Source organism: Belonocnema kinseyi, chromosome 7, assembly GCF_010883055.1.
Source record: "Belonocnema kinseyi isolate 2016_QV_RU_SX_M_011 chromosome 7, B_treatae_v1, whole genome shotgun sequence".
Classification (NCBI taxonomy): Eukaryota; Metazoa; Arthropoda; class Insecta; order Hymenoptera; family Cynipidae; genus Belonocnema; species Belonocnema kinseyi.
The window spans coordinates 12,733,950-12,747,620 of NC_046663.1; positions in this window are offsets into that span (position 1 = coordinate 12,733,950).

A 13,671-nucleotide genomic window follows, 5' to 3' on the forward strand; every position below is an offset into this window, starting at 1 on the left:
CAATAGTAACAATAGTGATATTAATTCCTAAAATGAGCGTGCTTCCAGGGCTTCTGTTTCCTCTTACCATAAGAAAATTCATTTTCCACGATATTGAAAACAATTTTCGCTTTTTACTGTCCCTTTTCAGGATCACCTGTTTGGCTTCTTCACCATTCTCCGTTGCTTTTCCTTACTACATCCAATTTCTTCATCCACATCACTCCCTGTCCACTACCATCCAAGATCCATCTTACACACTCCTCCACACTCAACTGTCCCTCTTCCTCTCCTGTACATCTCTCTAATACATGTGCCCATGACTCCATTTCGTATCCACATACTCTGCATAAATTCTCATCTTCATTCATCCAATATCTGCATGCTCTCACTCCTTCTCCCATTCTGAACCGTACAACCCTACTCCATTTTTCTTCCTTTTCTATTTTTTGCAGATATTCTGGTTCCGTCGACCCTTTGACCATCATATACCATCTATTGTATCTCGAATCTATAATCTTTGTCCATCTCTCTTCTCCTTGCTTAACCAATAGCTCTAACTCTATGTCCTGCCACTCCATAACCCCTTCTCGAATATTACACACCCTTCTCATTTTTCTCCTTTCTTCCTCCCATTTTCAATGTCCAACATTACCTCTCGCTTCATTGTTCCGAATTTCGCCGAAACATGCTTGTATAAGTTTACTTCCCTCTCCCCTTTTTAGCTTCTCTTCAAACCTCCATGCTCTCTTAATTTGTCTAGTAACCATATTTTCTCTTCCTAACTTTTCTTTTAACATATATCCTGGGCAACTCCAGCTAACCCCCATTTCCCACCTCAGTAATCGCTCATGCATGCTCCCTACTTTCCTATGTTTCTTCCATCCCCAGATCTCTACACCAAAACACAATACCGCCTACACCAACACATCAAACAACCAGAACCCCATTCTCCAATCGTTCTTGAACCTTCTCTTTCCTGTACCACATACTTGTCCCATTACTTTACTCGCACATTCAATTCTTTTCCTCACCTGCAGCTCGTTTCCCCCTTCTGCCTCAAACCAAAAACCTAGGTAACAGAACTCCTCCACAATTTCCACTTTTTGTCCGTTCATCTTCCAAACGTAATTTATTTTGCTCTTTGTATTTCTGAAACACATCACTTTTGTCTTATCTACGTTCACCGTCAGCTCTTTTGTTCCCACATACTCTTCGAAGATTCTCATCATTAGGTTCATCCCCTTCTCATCATCTGCTAATAGAACTACATCGTCGGCGTATGCTAGAGAGTATAGATTGCTATTACCCGAAACCGTTCCTCCTTTCCCTTTCTCCTTTAGTTTCTCCTCTAAGTCTGCCAAAAGGATACCAAATAGGAACGGACGTCGAAGGGCACCCTTGCCTTAGACCTCGGCTTGTCCAGAAAACCTGTCCTTTCTTCTTTCCTATTTTCACCCTAATCCTGGTTTCAGTAAAAAATTTCTTTATCCTCTCCACTAACTTTTCCTCTACACCTCTCTCTCTTTCATTGCCTGCCATAATACTTTTCTATTCACTGAGTCAAACGCTGCTTTGAAATCTATGAAGAAAGCGACTGGTCTCCCTTTCTTTCTCCTCAAATTTCTGTTAACTAAATAGTTAAGAACGTAGATGTTGTCTATAGTTCCCATTCCTTTTCTAAATCCCGTCTGATTATGTGGGATACTTTCTTTTTGTTCTAACTGACTCTCCAACCTATTTTTTAAGATTTCTGCATATATTTTATAGCCGACTGACATGAGAGTGATCCGTCTGTATTCCTCTACCTTCTTTCTTTCCCCTTTCTTGACAAGCAGTACCACCAGTCCCGTCATCCACTCTTCCGGCCAACCTTCCCCTTTCCATACCTTGTTGCAGATCTTCCACATCCCATCCCTAATCCCTTCTCCTCCAAACTTCATCGCTTCGTTCTCCATCCCATCTTCTCCCGTCGCCTTGTTTCTTTTTAACCTATTTATTGCCTCATCCACTTCTTCTCTTGTTATCTCGTTCCCTTCCTCCATTTCTCCTTGGACTATCGTACACTTTTCCCCTTTGATCTTATTTTTCTCTCCCCCAATAGACCCTTAAAATAATCCGTTTATTCCTTCATTTCCATTTCTTCGTTAACGCCCTTCCTTTCTCCTCTATCCCTATTTATCACATCCTACACCCTGCTTTCTTTGATCGCTTTTTCTACCTCTGCTTAATATTCTTAATCCCCTCTGGTCATCCTTTACCTTTTCAATGGACCCCTTTAACCTTTCAATTAACGAATCTATTCCCTCCTTTCTTTCATACCTAACCTTCTCCTTTTCCATCTTTTGTTTAAACTCTTTTAATTTATCTACCCCCCAGATTCCCATTTTCGTGTTTCGTTCGCACCCTTTTTCCTTTCTCCCTCTACCGCGCTTACTGACGCCTCTTCTTAGTGTAACTATGACCGGGAAGTGCTCGGACCCTACCTCATTCCCTATCTTCATACTCCCTATCATATGCCGCATTCTTTCTTCAGCCAAGATGTAGTCTATCACTGTTGCTCCCTTTCCTATGAATGTGATCTCCCCTTCCTCATCTTCTTTCATATTGCTATTGCATATAAACCATCATGATTCTCCTATCATGTCTAGTAACTTCCTCCCCTCCCTGTCCGTCCCTCTATGTTTAGAGTTTCTTATAAATGCCTCCTCTTTTCATCCCATAACCCTCCCCCTTGTTCGTCAGTCATACATTTAAGTCCCCTCCTATTAAAACCAATTCTTCCTTCTTTTCCTCCATCCACCTCCTTATTACTCTCCAACCTTCCTCTTCCCCTCTTCTTACGTATACAGACACCACTGCTATTTCTACTTTCCCAATTATAATTTTTCTTATCATTGTTGCATTCTTTTCCTCCATGTTCCCATCTTTTTTCCCTTTTACTGCTAATTCTTTTTTCACCCCTGACACCATGTCGCCCATCCTTCTCCCCTTAACGTGTTCTTTTCTTGCTTTTTGCATTGTCAACCGCGTTGACCCTTAGGTATCATTTATTGAAAAAATAATAGCTTTTTACAAATTACAGCTAAAAAAATAGTTTAAACAATTAAAAATGAAACTAGTGTCACTCATTAAATTCTGTGTAGGAAATATTCAGTTTAATCATATTTTTGTATAGAAAACATTTAGTACAGGGAAAATATGATCAGTACACACTGTATAGAATAAATTTGTTTCGGAGCGGGTGTTGCTCATTATATTCTGCGCAGGAAATATTTTCTGTAGAAAATATTTTTTTCAGGAAAAAAATAAAAGTATTAAACAGTATTCAATTCTGTGTCGAAATATTCTGTAAAAAACAAATTTTTTTCAGGAAAAATGTAAGCGCATTGAATTCTGTGTAGGAAATATTTTTTGTAACAAATATTTAGTGTAGGAAAAATACAATCAATATACGTTGTGTACAATGAATTTGTCTAGGAGCGGGTACTATTCATTAAATTCTGCTTGGGAAATATTTTGTGTAGAAAATATTTTTTTCAGGAAAAACATACAAGCATTAAACAATATTAAATTATATGTAGGAAATGTTTTGTGTAGAAAAACTGCTATGTAGGAAAAATGTGAGAGTATTAAATTCTGTGTAGGAAATATATTGTGTAGATAATATTTGGTGTAGAAACAGCGTTTTCACATTTAATTTTTGTTTTCGCTGCGTCCACTGGACAATCTATAATACAAATTTTCATTAATTTCAATGATGCTGCAGGTTCCGTTAGACCGATTTCAAAATTTACCAAATACGCTTCATTCCTTAATCTAAAAACAACAAGTCTGGTAATCAGATGAGTGGCATGAAAGATAGTATATATAGCCGCCATTTTTCATGAGTCATTATTCACAGGCAAATAGTGAAAAAATAATACTTTAGTGCTTTATTATTGTGCAATTTCACAGAAGAATGAAGATTATTTCTTTTGTTCAAAATCTCACGTTCCTGGGATACCTTTATTTGAAAGGCAAGTATAAAATAATAATATTATTATTCGCTTCAAAAAACATACCACATGTATGAGGAAAATAACAATTAGTTTTTTAAAAGCCTTCATTTTGAATTATTCACTCATAAATAGGCAAATCATCAAAATTCGTTTTCAGTTAATAATAAGAGAATTAAACAATTTTGTGAAAGTTTTAAACGCTTATCTTGTAATCCCGTAGTCTTGAACATTCATTTAGAATTTAAAAATTATAATGGTACCAGATTCAAAATTTATATTTTTCCCCTGTATTGCACCAGAGTACACCCTTAAATATTTATTTTTTGAATCTGTCCAAAACATTTATTTTCTTTTAGAAGAAAAACCAATTCTAATAAAAAGCTTCTTCAAAATTCCTTTTTTTAGACCAGGTTATTATAAAAAAAACATTGCTAAACTTCATTTCTTCTTGCAGAAATAGATGCAGTTGATAACGTCATACGTCTAAGATTGAAGAACAACTGGTTATTACTTGGAAATTTCAAAAAGATAGGTAATACTATATTACCAGAGTGGATGAAACTTCGTCCAACAGAAATTGACACCCCAATGGTCTTCATCAATGACGAAGCAAGACAATATTTTGAAGGAAGTTTGCAGGTAACTGCCGAACAAAAAGTCGGGTTTCAAACTGATTCCAGCGCCACTCCGAAGTTTGCATTTATAAGATTCGTGAGTTATAACTGGGAAGCTGACCAATTTAGCCGTTTTTATCGATCAAGCATCTTCAGGAGGATTACGAGCCCATTTCGAGCACCTCATCCATACGAGAAAACGATTTATATAATGGTGATGAATGGCAAAATCTATAAATCAACAATGAAGTACAAGAATTATGTGGTCACTCCGGAACCCGGAACGGTGAATGGTGGAATCTGAACTTGTACTCAATTACTTTGTTTATAATTATTTAAATTTTTTTAACTCTCTCCGCAACCTCTACTTACGAACACCTCTACTTGCGGACACCTCTACTTGCAGACACTTCTCTAGAGCAGACACCTCTCCAGACTGGACACCTTCCTTTACCGACGCTTTATATGATTCCTAGACCCAAAGTATTGCAAATCCAAGTTTAAGCTACCTCTCCCTAACGGATACGGACATTTTTTTTTGACCCCGCAAAAAATGAATTTACCTCTACTAGACGGACAGTTATCATATAACTTGACTCATTAGCACCATGGTAAACGTAGGAGTGAAGATAAACGAAATTGTATCATAACTAGACCTGATAAACACTTCAGGTGTCTCTATTGTTGACCGTCAAGATATGAATATTATTTAATTTATTTTATTCATCAATTAATTTAGTTTTTCATTTATTTTATTTACGAAATCATTATTAATTATTAGTAATTATTGATTGAATAACAATTAATAATTCATTATTAGTAAATCTCTTGGGCGGACACCTCTCCTAAACGGACAAAAGTTTGTTCATGGTGAGTGTCCGTTATAAAGTGGTTTCATTGTGCTAAACATATATTACCTAGAAATTATGTACATTTAATCCTGTGAATAAATAAACCTTTCATTCAAAAATATGTGAGAATTATTTATTTCAAAGATTTTAAACTAAATTTGACGTTCCTATTATAAAAAAATTAGAATAGTATGTTTTGTCAAGAATCGGAATGTGAGTATTGACACACAAAGATCCAAATTGACAACTTCTCGGACATTCGTATTGAATAATTTCTTTTCATGTAAATTATTCAAGACGTCATCGGTAAAATTAGCCGACCCAAATTTTTAGAGAATTACTTGTTTTTAATTTACAGCAGGCTGTTATTGTCCTTATTGTTATAACTATTAACTCTTGAAGGTGATGCAAATAAGGGAAATGAAGGGATTTGACAATGACAATAATAATCTTTTTCCTCACACTCTATGTACATATTCATCTGAAAACGCGGTTCTTAAATACCTGAATAAATTTTTAAGTTACAATTATTTGTGTATTTTTAGGCTAATTAATTCTAATTTAGGATATTTAAATAGGAAAGCTTTCCAATGTAAAATCCTTGTTTATCGTCCAATAATCAAATTGATCAAAAGAATTCCTGGAAATAAAATCAAGAATCAGATTCCACTAAGAACATTTTGTGGTGGTTGTCCAAATTTGGTCGTTAGATTCTTGATTTCATTTTCAGAAATTTTTTTCACTAATTAATTATGTAGTATCAGCGCAAAGGGGGGAAAAAGGACATTTTTTGGTTCAAAATAAGATTCCGGCTTAGGCTGTGGACCTATTTGGATGTTTTTTTTAAGCTGATAAAATTTTAAAGAAAGTTTTTGAGCCTAATTTTTGATTGAGTTTTTCAGTTTCTTTATAAATAAATAAATATGGTGAAAAAATGACAATTATTCTTATTTGACGTTCCCGGTGCTATTCAATACTAGGGAAATTATTATAATAGCCAAGTTTTTATAAATTAACTTTGTATAAAGATATTTCATCATAATACAATAAATGAAAAAAAATGTATACACAAATTATTTGTTGAAAATATGTTTTCTATAATTTTCAATAATTTAACGTTTTTTTAAGTTACATTGCAAGAAATTTGATTGAAAACAATATTTTAATTACAAAATTTCTTCAAAGGCTGGTATTGTTGATATTAGAAACAAATTTAATAAACAAATGCATTATTCAGGCATTGGTCGTCAAAAAAATTCGTTTTTTCGATGTCAATTTTCTAAAATTATGAACCTTATGACAATTCTAGAAAAATACAGAATTTGCAGGAAACTTTATGATTTTTTGAATGAATTTAATAAACTAATGCATTATTTGGGCATTTGTTGACGAAAAAACTCGTTTTTGTCAATGACAGTCATTTTAATTGGGAAATTTATGATCATTTCTTCATGGGTTGTATTCAAACCTATAAGTTTATAATTTAAAGGACTGACACTGAAAAAAACGAGTTTTTCCGTCAACAAATGCACAAATAATGAGTTTTTTTAATTATAAAATTTATAAACTAATGATGAATGTTGCTGAGATTAAAATTAAGTTCTCAATTAAAGGGACTGACATTGAAAGAAACGAATTTTTTATCAACAGATTCCCGATTAGTGCATTTTTAAATTAAATTTGTTTTAAAAAAATCATAATATTCATCAAAAAATTATGGATCTTCTGAAATTATGATGAGGTTCCTAATTTAGGAAAAAATGTAAAGAGAAGAAAACGAATTTTTCTTACGACAAATGCCTGATAAATGCGTTTGTTTCTTAAATTTGTTTATAATATTAACAAGAATAGACTTGAGAGCCATTTTTCACATTTTCACATTAAAATATTGTTTCCATTTAAATTTATTGCAATATAAATTAAAAAACGTTAAATTATTTAAAATTATGTAAAACGAATTTTTAACAAATAATTTGTTTAAAAAGATTATTTTTGTTTATTGTATAATAATAAGATATCTTAATAAAGTGTAAATATGTAATACTTCGGCGATTACAACAATTTTCCTGATATTGACGAACACTGGGAGCGTCAAATAGAAAAAATTGTAATTTTTTCTCATATTTATTTATTTATTAAAAAATTAAAAAATTAAATTAAAAATGAGACTCGGCAACTTTCTTTGTAATTTTATCAGCTTTAAAAAAAACATTCAATTCTGTCGAAAGGGTTAAGCCGGAAGATTAGTTAGTTAAGTTAGTTAGTTAGTTAGTTAAAGATTTTTCAATATAGTATGATAAACAAAAAAAGACGATAAAAAAACTAATTGTTGATAGAATTTTTTTATTAAGAATTTACGTAATTTAATGTTTTTTAGTTATATTGCAAGAAACTTGGAAAACAATCTAATGGTGAAAAAATTTTTTCTCGAAATTATTATTGTTAATATTGTAAACCAATTTAATTTTAAAAATGCCATAATGCGCCTTCTTTTACAGGAAACTTCGTTTTTTTCAATGTATTTATTTTTTGAATCAGGATGCACTATCGGGGCTTCTGTCGAAAAAAAGAGTTTTTTTTTTGTCAGACTTTTTAATTGAGAACTTGACGATATTTTCAGCAAAATTTATAATTAGTTAATCAATTTTATAAATTAAAAAAAAAACTTAACAAGTAAATACATTATGATAAACGTCATTGTTTTATCACCAAAATTCACAATTATTTTGTCAATTTAATAATTTTTTTAACGAGGGTAACAAACAAATGCATTAATCGTGCATCTGTGGACGGAAATTTTTTTTTTCCCTTCAGTTTATGTTTCTCATTATGTTAATTTTTTTAAAAAGGCTTCCGGTTCAAGATAATGCATTTGTTCATTTTATTTGTTTAAAGAAATGTATTAGATTTATTAACTAATTTTGAATTTTCCTGAAACTATCATAAAATTCGGAATCAAAAAGATAAATTTTGAAAAAAAGAAATGATTCCGTCAACAGATGCTCAACAAAATGCATTTGTTTATTAAAATTGTTTCAAAAAGTCATAAAATTGTGGAATAAAGTATGAATTCTCTCAGAAATTATTATGAAGTTCCTAGTCAAAAAAAATTTTTTTTTAAATCTTTCAACCAAATTTGTTCCTCAACAGTTTTTTTGTTTATGTGATTTCAAGCATTTCAGACTCGAGAACTCTTTTAGAAATCTTATTTATAAGCTTTCTTTAAAAAAAAATTTTTTTACTTGGTCAATATAATAAATTAAATCATTTATAATAAAACAAAAATAATAAGTAGGATCATATTCTAGCACAAAAAGGAAAATAAGTTCGTTTAAATAAAATAGTTTGTTGGTACCATATTGAATTTAATATGAATCATTTAAGAATTCCAGCAAAAAAGTATTGTATTTTTAACAAGATATTTGAATTTTTAAGCAGTTAAATTAAAAAAAATATACAAAAATAAATGAATTAGTTCAGCTTTCAACCAAAGTATTTTAATTGTCAAAGAAAAAATTAAATTCACAACAAATATCGCTAAAACTAACCATTTAATCCTAAAAGATTTTATTTTATAATAAAAAAGAGTCAAATTTCATGAGTAAGACGAATATTTAACAAAAGAGATCAATCTTCAAACAGAAAATATTTTTGAGGCAAGATAGGAACCAAATTTGACAAAATTCTGAAATTTTCAGACCAAAAAGGCCAATTCTCCAGAAAACAGTTGAATTTTTTAACCTTCTAACATTTTACGAAAATAATGAAAATTGTAAACTATCAATTTTCAAATAAAGATCCAACCAACTGGCTGGATTTTAAACTTAAGAAATTAATTTTTAATATAGCAGTTTAATTTTTAAGCAATTAGTTCAATTTTCAATTCATAATAATAATTTCCGAGCTAAAATTATAATTTACAACAAAATGCTTGAATTTTTAATCGATGATGCATGACATTAATTTTTATATGAAAAAAACCCATTATTTTCAATCAGAAAGAATGAAATTTCGACCAAGTAGTTGAATTTTCAGCCAAATAATTTAAATTTGAACCTAATTCTTAATGAGTTTGAGTTTCCAAGTTTTAATTTTTTGAAATAAAAAATCTAATTTTTAAAACCAGTTGTAAATATAACTATTCTGTTAAAAATTTATATTTTTCAATTTCAAACATGTAACTGTTTTATGAATAATTAGATCAAAATTAATCTTTTTTGCTGGGAATTCACCTATTTTTATTAAAAATTCGTATTTTTCATGCATTTCCAAAGATTTTAAAATGATAAAAATTTTTGGAATATTCCAAGATAAATTTAAAATTAATGTTTTCAATATTAATTTGTAATAAATATTTCAAAAGATTCTGAAAAATTACAAACACACATTCTTCTGAGTTCAAAAATTTCTATAATAAATTCCAATTTTTTTTTTGACCAAAAAATAAATGTATTTTATTTAAAAGTATTTGGTTCGAAGAAATGGTTTTCTGTTTCAATAAAGATTTTTTCATGCTAAATGTATTTTTTTGAACAATTTTTGAAATTAACAAACCGAAAAAATCATATAATACTTCTCAGTTCAGAAAAATAATACAAGAACGAGGGATTTATTACAAGATAAATGATTTAAAAAAACAACTATAGACATTTTTAAACCTAGCTTAAATTAAGGAAATAAATAAACAGAGAATTGTGACTTTGAATATAAAATCCAATTTATAAAAATATATCCAGCGTTACAAAAGTGTCATTTGATAGAAATATTTGGACTGTATTTGTCATAAATAATAATAAATTTTTTTTGGTTTAATAACTTAAATTCAACAAGTTCCTATTGTCATTTACCAAACAGCACCACACATTCTTCCTAGAACCGCAGTACCACACACTTCAGTCGCACTTCTAAGAATGGCATCCCTAAATCAAGTCGACGCGCCCTCCATATTTATTCATCTACTAGCCCCTCCCATGTTGCCTGATAATTTATTAATTCCGTGAAGAAAAATATTAAAACGGAAACCTTCGTTCCATATTCTCTTCATCAAAATAACATACTTTTAACAAATTATGTTTAATGAGTACCGAAAAGTTTAATTTTCGACTAAAAAATGAAAGTTCAACTAAATAAAATTTGAAGTTTTATTTTTTAATTATTCTTTTTGCTTTCAATATTATCTCTTGCGTTAAAAGCTCAACTATTTCGTCAACAATTTTATAATAATAAATAAAAGATTAAAATCAAATAGTTCAATTTTTAGCCCAAGAATTAAATATAAAACTGATATAATGGACCTACAACTTAGTAAATAAATGTTTAATAAAGAATTTAATTAATGGCCAATTAGTTAAATTTTCGTGATGAAATACGAATTTTCGTGACAACAATGAAAGTTACTATTCAGAGATGTTAATTTTCTACAAAAAGTTTAATTCAAACCAAAACAGTTTTTTCGGATCAGATAGAATTTATTTCATATCAGGCAGGATTTACCCTTAAAGATGTATTTTTCTTGCAAACAGCAATAGATATGAAAAAACGACAAGAAACTATTTTGCACAATTTCGAGAGTTCAACAAAAAGTTTTTTTTTTACTTAATTACGATATGTTACGACGTTTGCAAGAAAAATGGGAGAATTCCGTTTTATGAAAAAAATTCTCCTGGTCACAAAGATTATTGAGCCAGCATAAAACTTACAAGTTACTTTCCTCATTATAGTAAAAATTTAACAAAAATCGAAAGGCGAAAATTTAATTGAGTGTAACTTCGTGACAACAAATTTTTTCAGGAATCGCAAAAAATACGTATCGTCTAATTTCCTTAAAAAAACAACTAATTTCGTCCCCGAGAGATTCTGCAACTTTAAGGGTTGAGCATGTCTGACTTGAAATGAATTTTTACAAACAGTTTTATTTTGAATCAAAGAAAAAGAATTATTTACAAAAATAGGTAAATTTTAAAACTAAAAGAACGAATTTTGAAAAAAATTGTTGCATTTTTAGACACAAAGATAATTTTAAAATTAATATGTTAATGTAATGTTAAAAGGTATGCCCTATTAAGAAACTCTTGAAATTTCAACCAAATAATTAAATTTTGTATTTAATAATATAATTTCTGACCATGAAAAGAAAATTTTTTATTAAAAAGATTAATTTTTCATAATGCAAAAAATAAATAAAGGTTTTTAATAATAGAGGTTCATTCAGGTGTAATGCGCATATTTGAGAAATCCCCCCACCCCCACAAAAATAGAAATCCACTGAAACCAAATGCGCTACGAAAAATTTAATATCGCTCACAAGTCAAAGTGTAAGTTTTTTTTAACAAAAAAATACTTCTTCGGAGACTGTGCGCTGCCGGTCATAGTGGTGTTTTAAAAAAGTAATAAAATATATTGTTTGTCGTAAAAAAATTACAACCACTCTTTAAAAAGTGAATCAAAAAGTGTAGGATTTTTATGGTTACAGTTCGTGAATAAATGTGACTAATTATCGTATTGTTCCTCATTTGCATAAGTAAGCCATAAAATACATACATAGCGTACATACATATTCAGTAGAAAATAAAATGTTTATTAGTGAAATTTTAGTAAAGCTTCCATCAAATAATAAAATTTTTTATCCTTCTTTGAGAGAGGAAGCTAAAAGATGAGGAAACTGAATTTAATGTTTGTTTTCACTGCCACGATATTGCAACCTTTAAGATCTGTTGGATTACTCTTCTAAATTCAGCAAATACAGAACATTTTCAGGTATGAAGATAAAAATCTTCCTGATTCGATTGTCCTTGCTTTAGCGTAAAAAACAAAGTCTGGTCATTAGATAAATGGCATGAAGGTATTATACATAGCAGACGTTTTGGATAGATTATATTTGCAAACAAATCTGAAAAAATGATAATTTAGTGATCTATCTTTGTGTCGATCAAAAAATAATGAAGATTGTTTCGGTCATTCAACATCTCACGTTGGTGAGATTCATTTGCTTTAAAGGCAAGTATAATATGTATATGACCTTAGTCAAGATTAGTTTTACAAAGACTTCCAGTTCGGTGGGTACATTTATCGATAGGTCAGAAATTAAGATTATCTTTGGTTTTGCGATTTAGAAAATTATTGGGAGCGTGCATCAATTTTGAAGGATTTCTAAGAGGTGGCGTTACTATGTGCATGCCGAAGTCTCATCATGTCGCCTTAGTTTTCATCAGGCTTGGTTTTATCAAAGTAAAAACAGCAGAGCTTTTGTGGCATAAAGATATCGGCTTACGTGTCATCAAATCAACATTTGCGGGAACTTATATTTTTTTTTTTAATTCGAAGAAAAGTTCAGCTGAATGTCATTGATTGCTTTTAGAAAAATTAGGGGAATTATACTTCATCGACTAAGACGTGTGAGAACTGATTTTGAAAATGTAAGAATGGCGACTTCGACACGGAGAACAAAGAATGTCCAGGATATCTGAAAAAGATCGAGGATTAGAAATTCGACACGTTACTTGGTGAATACCCGTGTCAAACGCAAGATGATCTTGCAAAATCATCGGGAGTTGATTGTTCAACCATTTCTAGACCCTTACATGCACTGGGAATGGTCCGAAAGCAAAGAAATTGAGTGCCATACTAACGGAAGCCAATATTCATGGAAAGAACAATGTAAGATCCAACGGCAAAGTCGGAAAGGGCTTCTGCATTGTATTTTCACTGGCGATAAAAAGTCGATTCACTGTGATAACCCTCAGCATAGGAAATCAGGGATTAAACAGGCTAATTACTAACATCAACACCAAAACCGATTATCCATGGATTGAAGCTCATCTTCTGTATTTGATGGGAAATATGGAAGAAAGTAGTGGCTAGCGTTGCACAATATTCTGCAAAATCAACCGTTTGCCATTTTTTTCAATAAACCAGAAATTCGAGAATAAAGTCCCACAAAATTAATGCACGCTCCCAATAAAAAATGAAGTGGGAAGTCCCACCCCACCCGCCGTATTCTCTAGATATCGCGCTTTCTGAATACTGACTCTTTCACTTCATGACTCATGGTCTGCCTGAGCAACGATTTACTTCTTAAGATGTTTCCGAAAAATGGGTCAATTCGTGGATAGCTTCAAAGACGAGTCGTTTTATGGACGTGGTATCCATATGCTACCAGAACGATGGGAGAAAGTGGTGACTAGCAATGCACAATACTTTGCATTATCAATCTTTTTTTTTTAAATG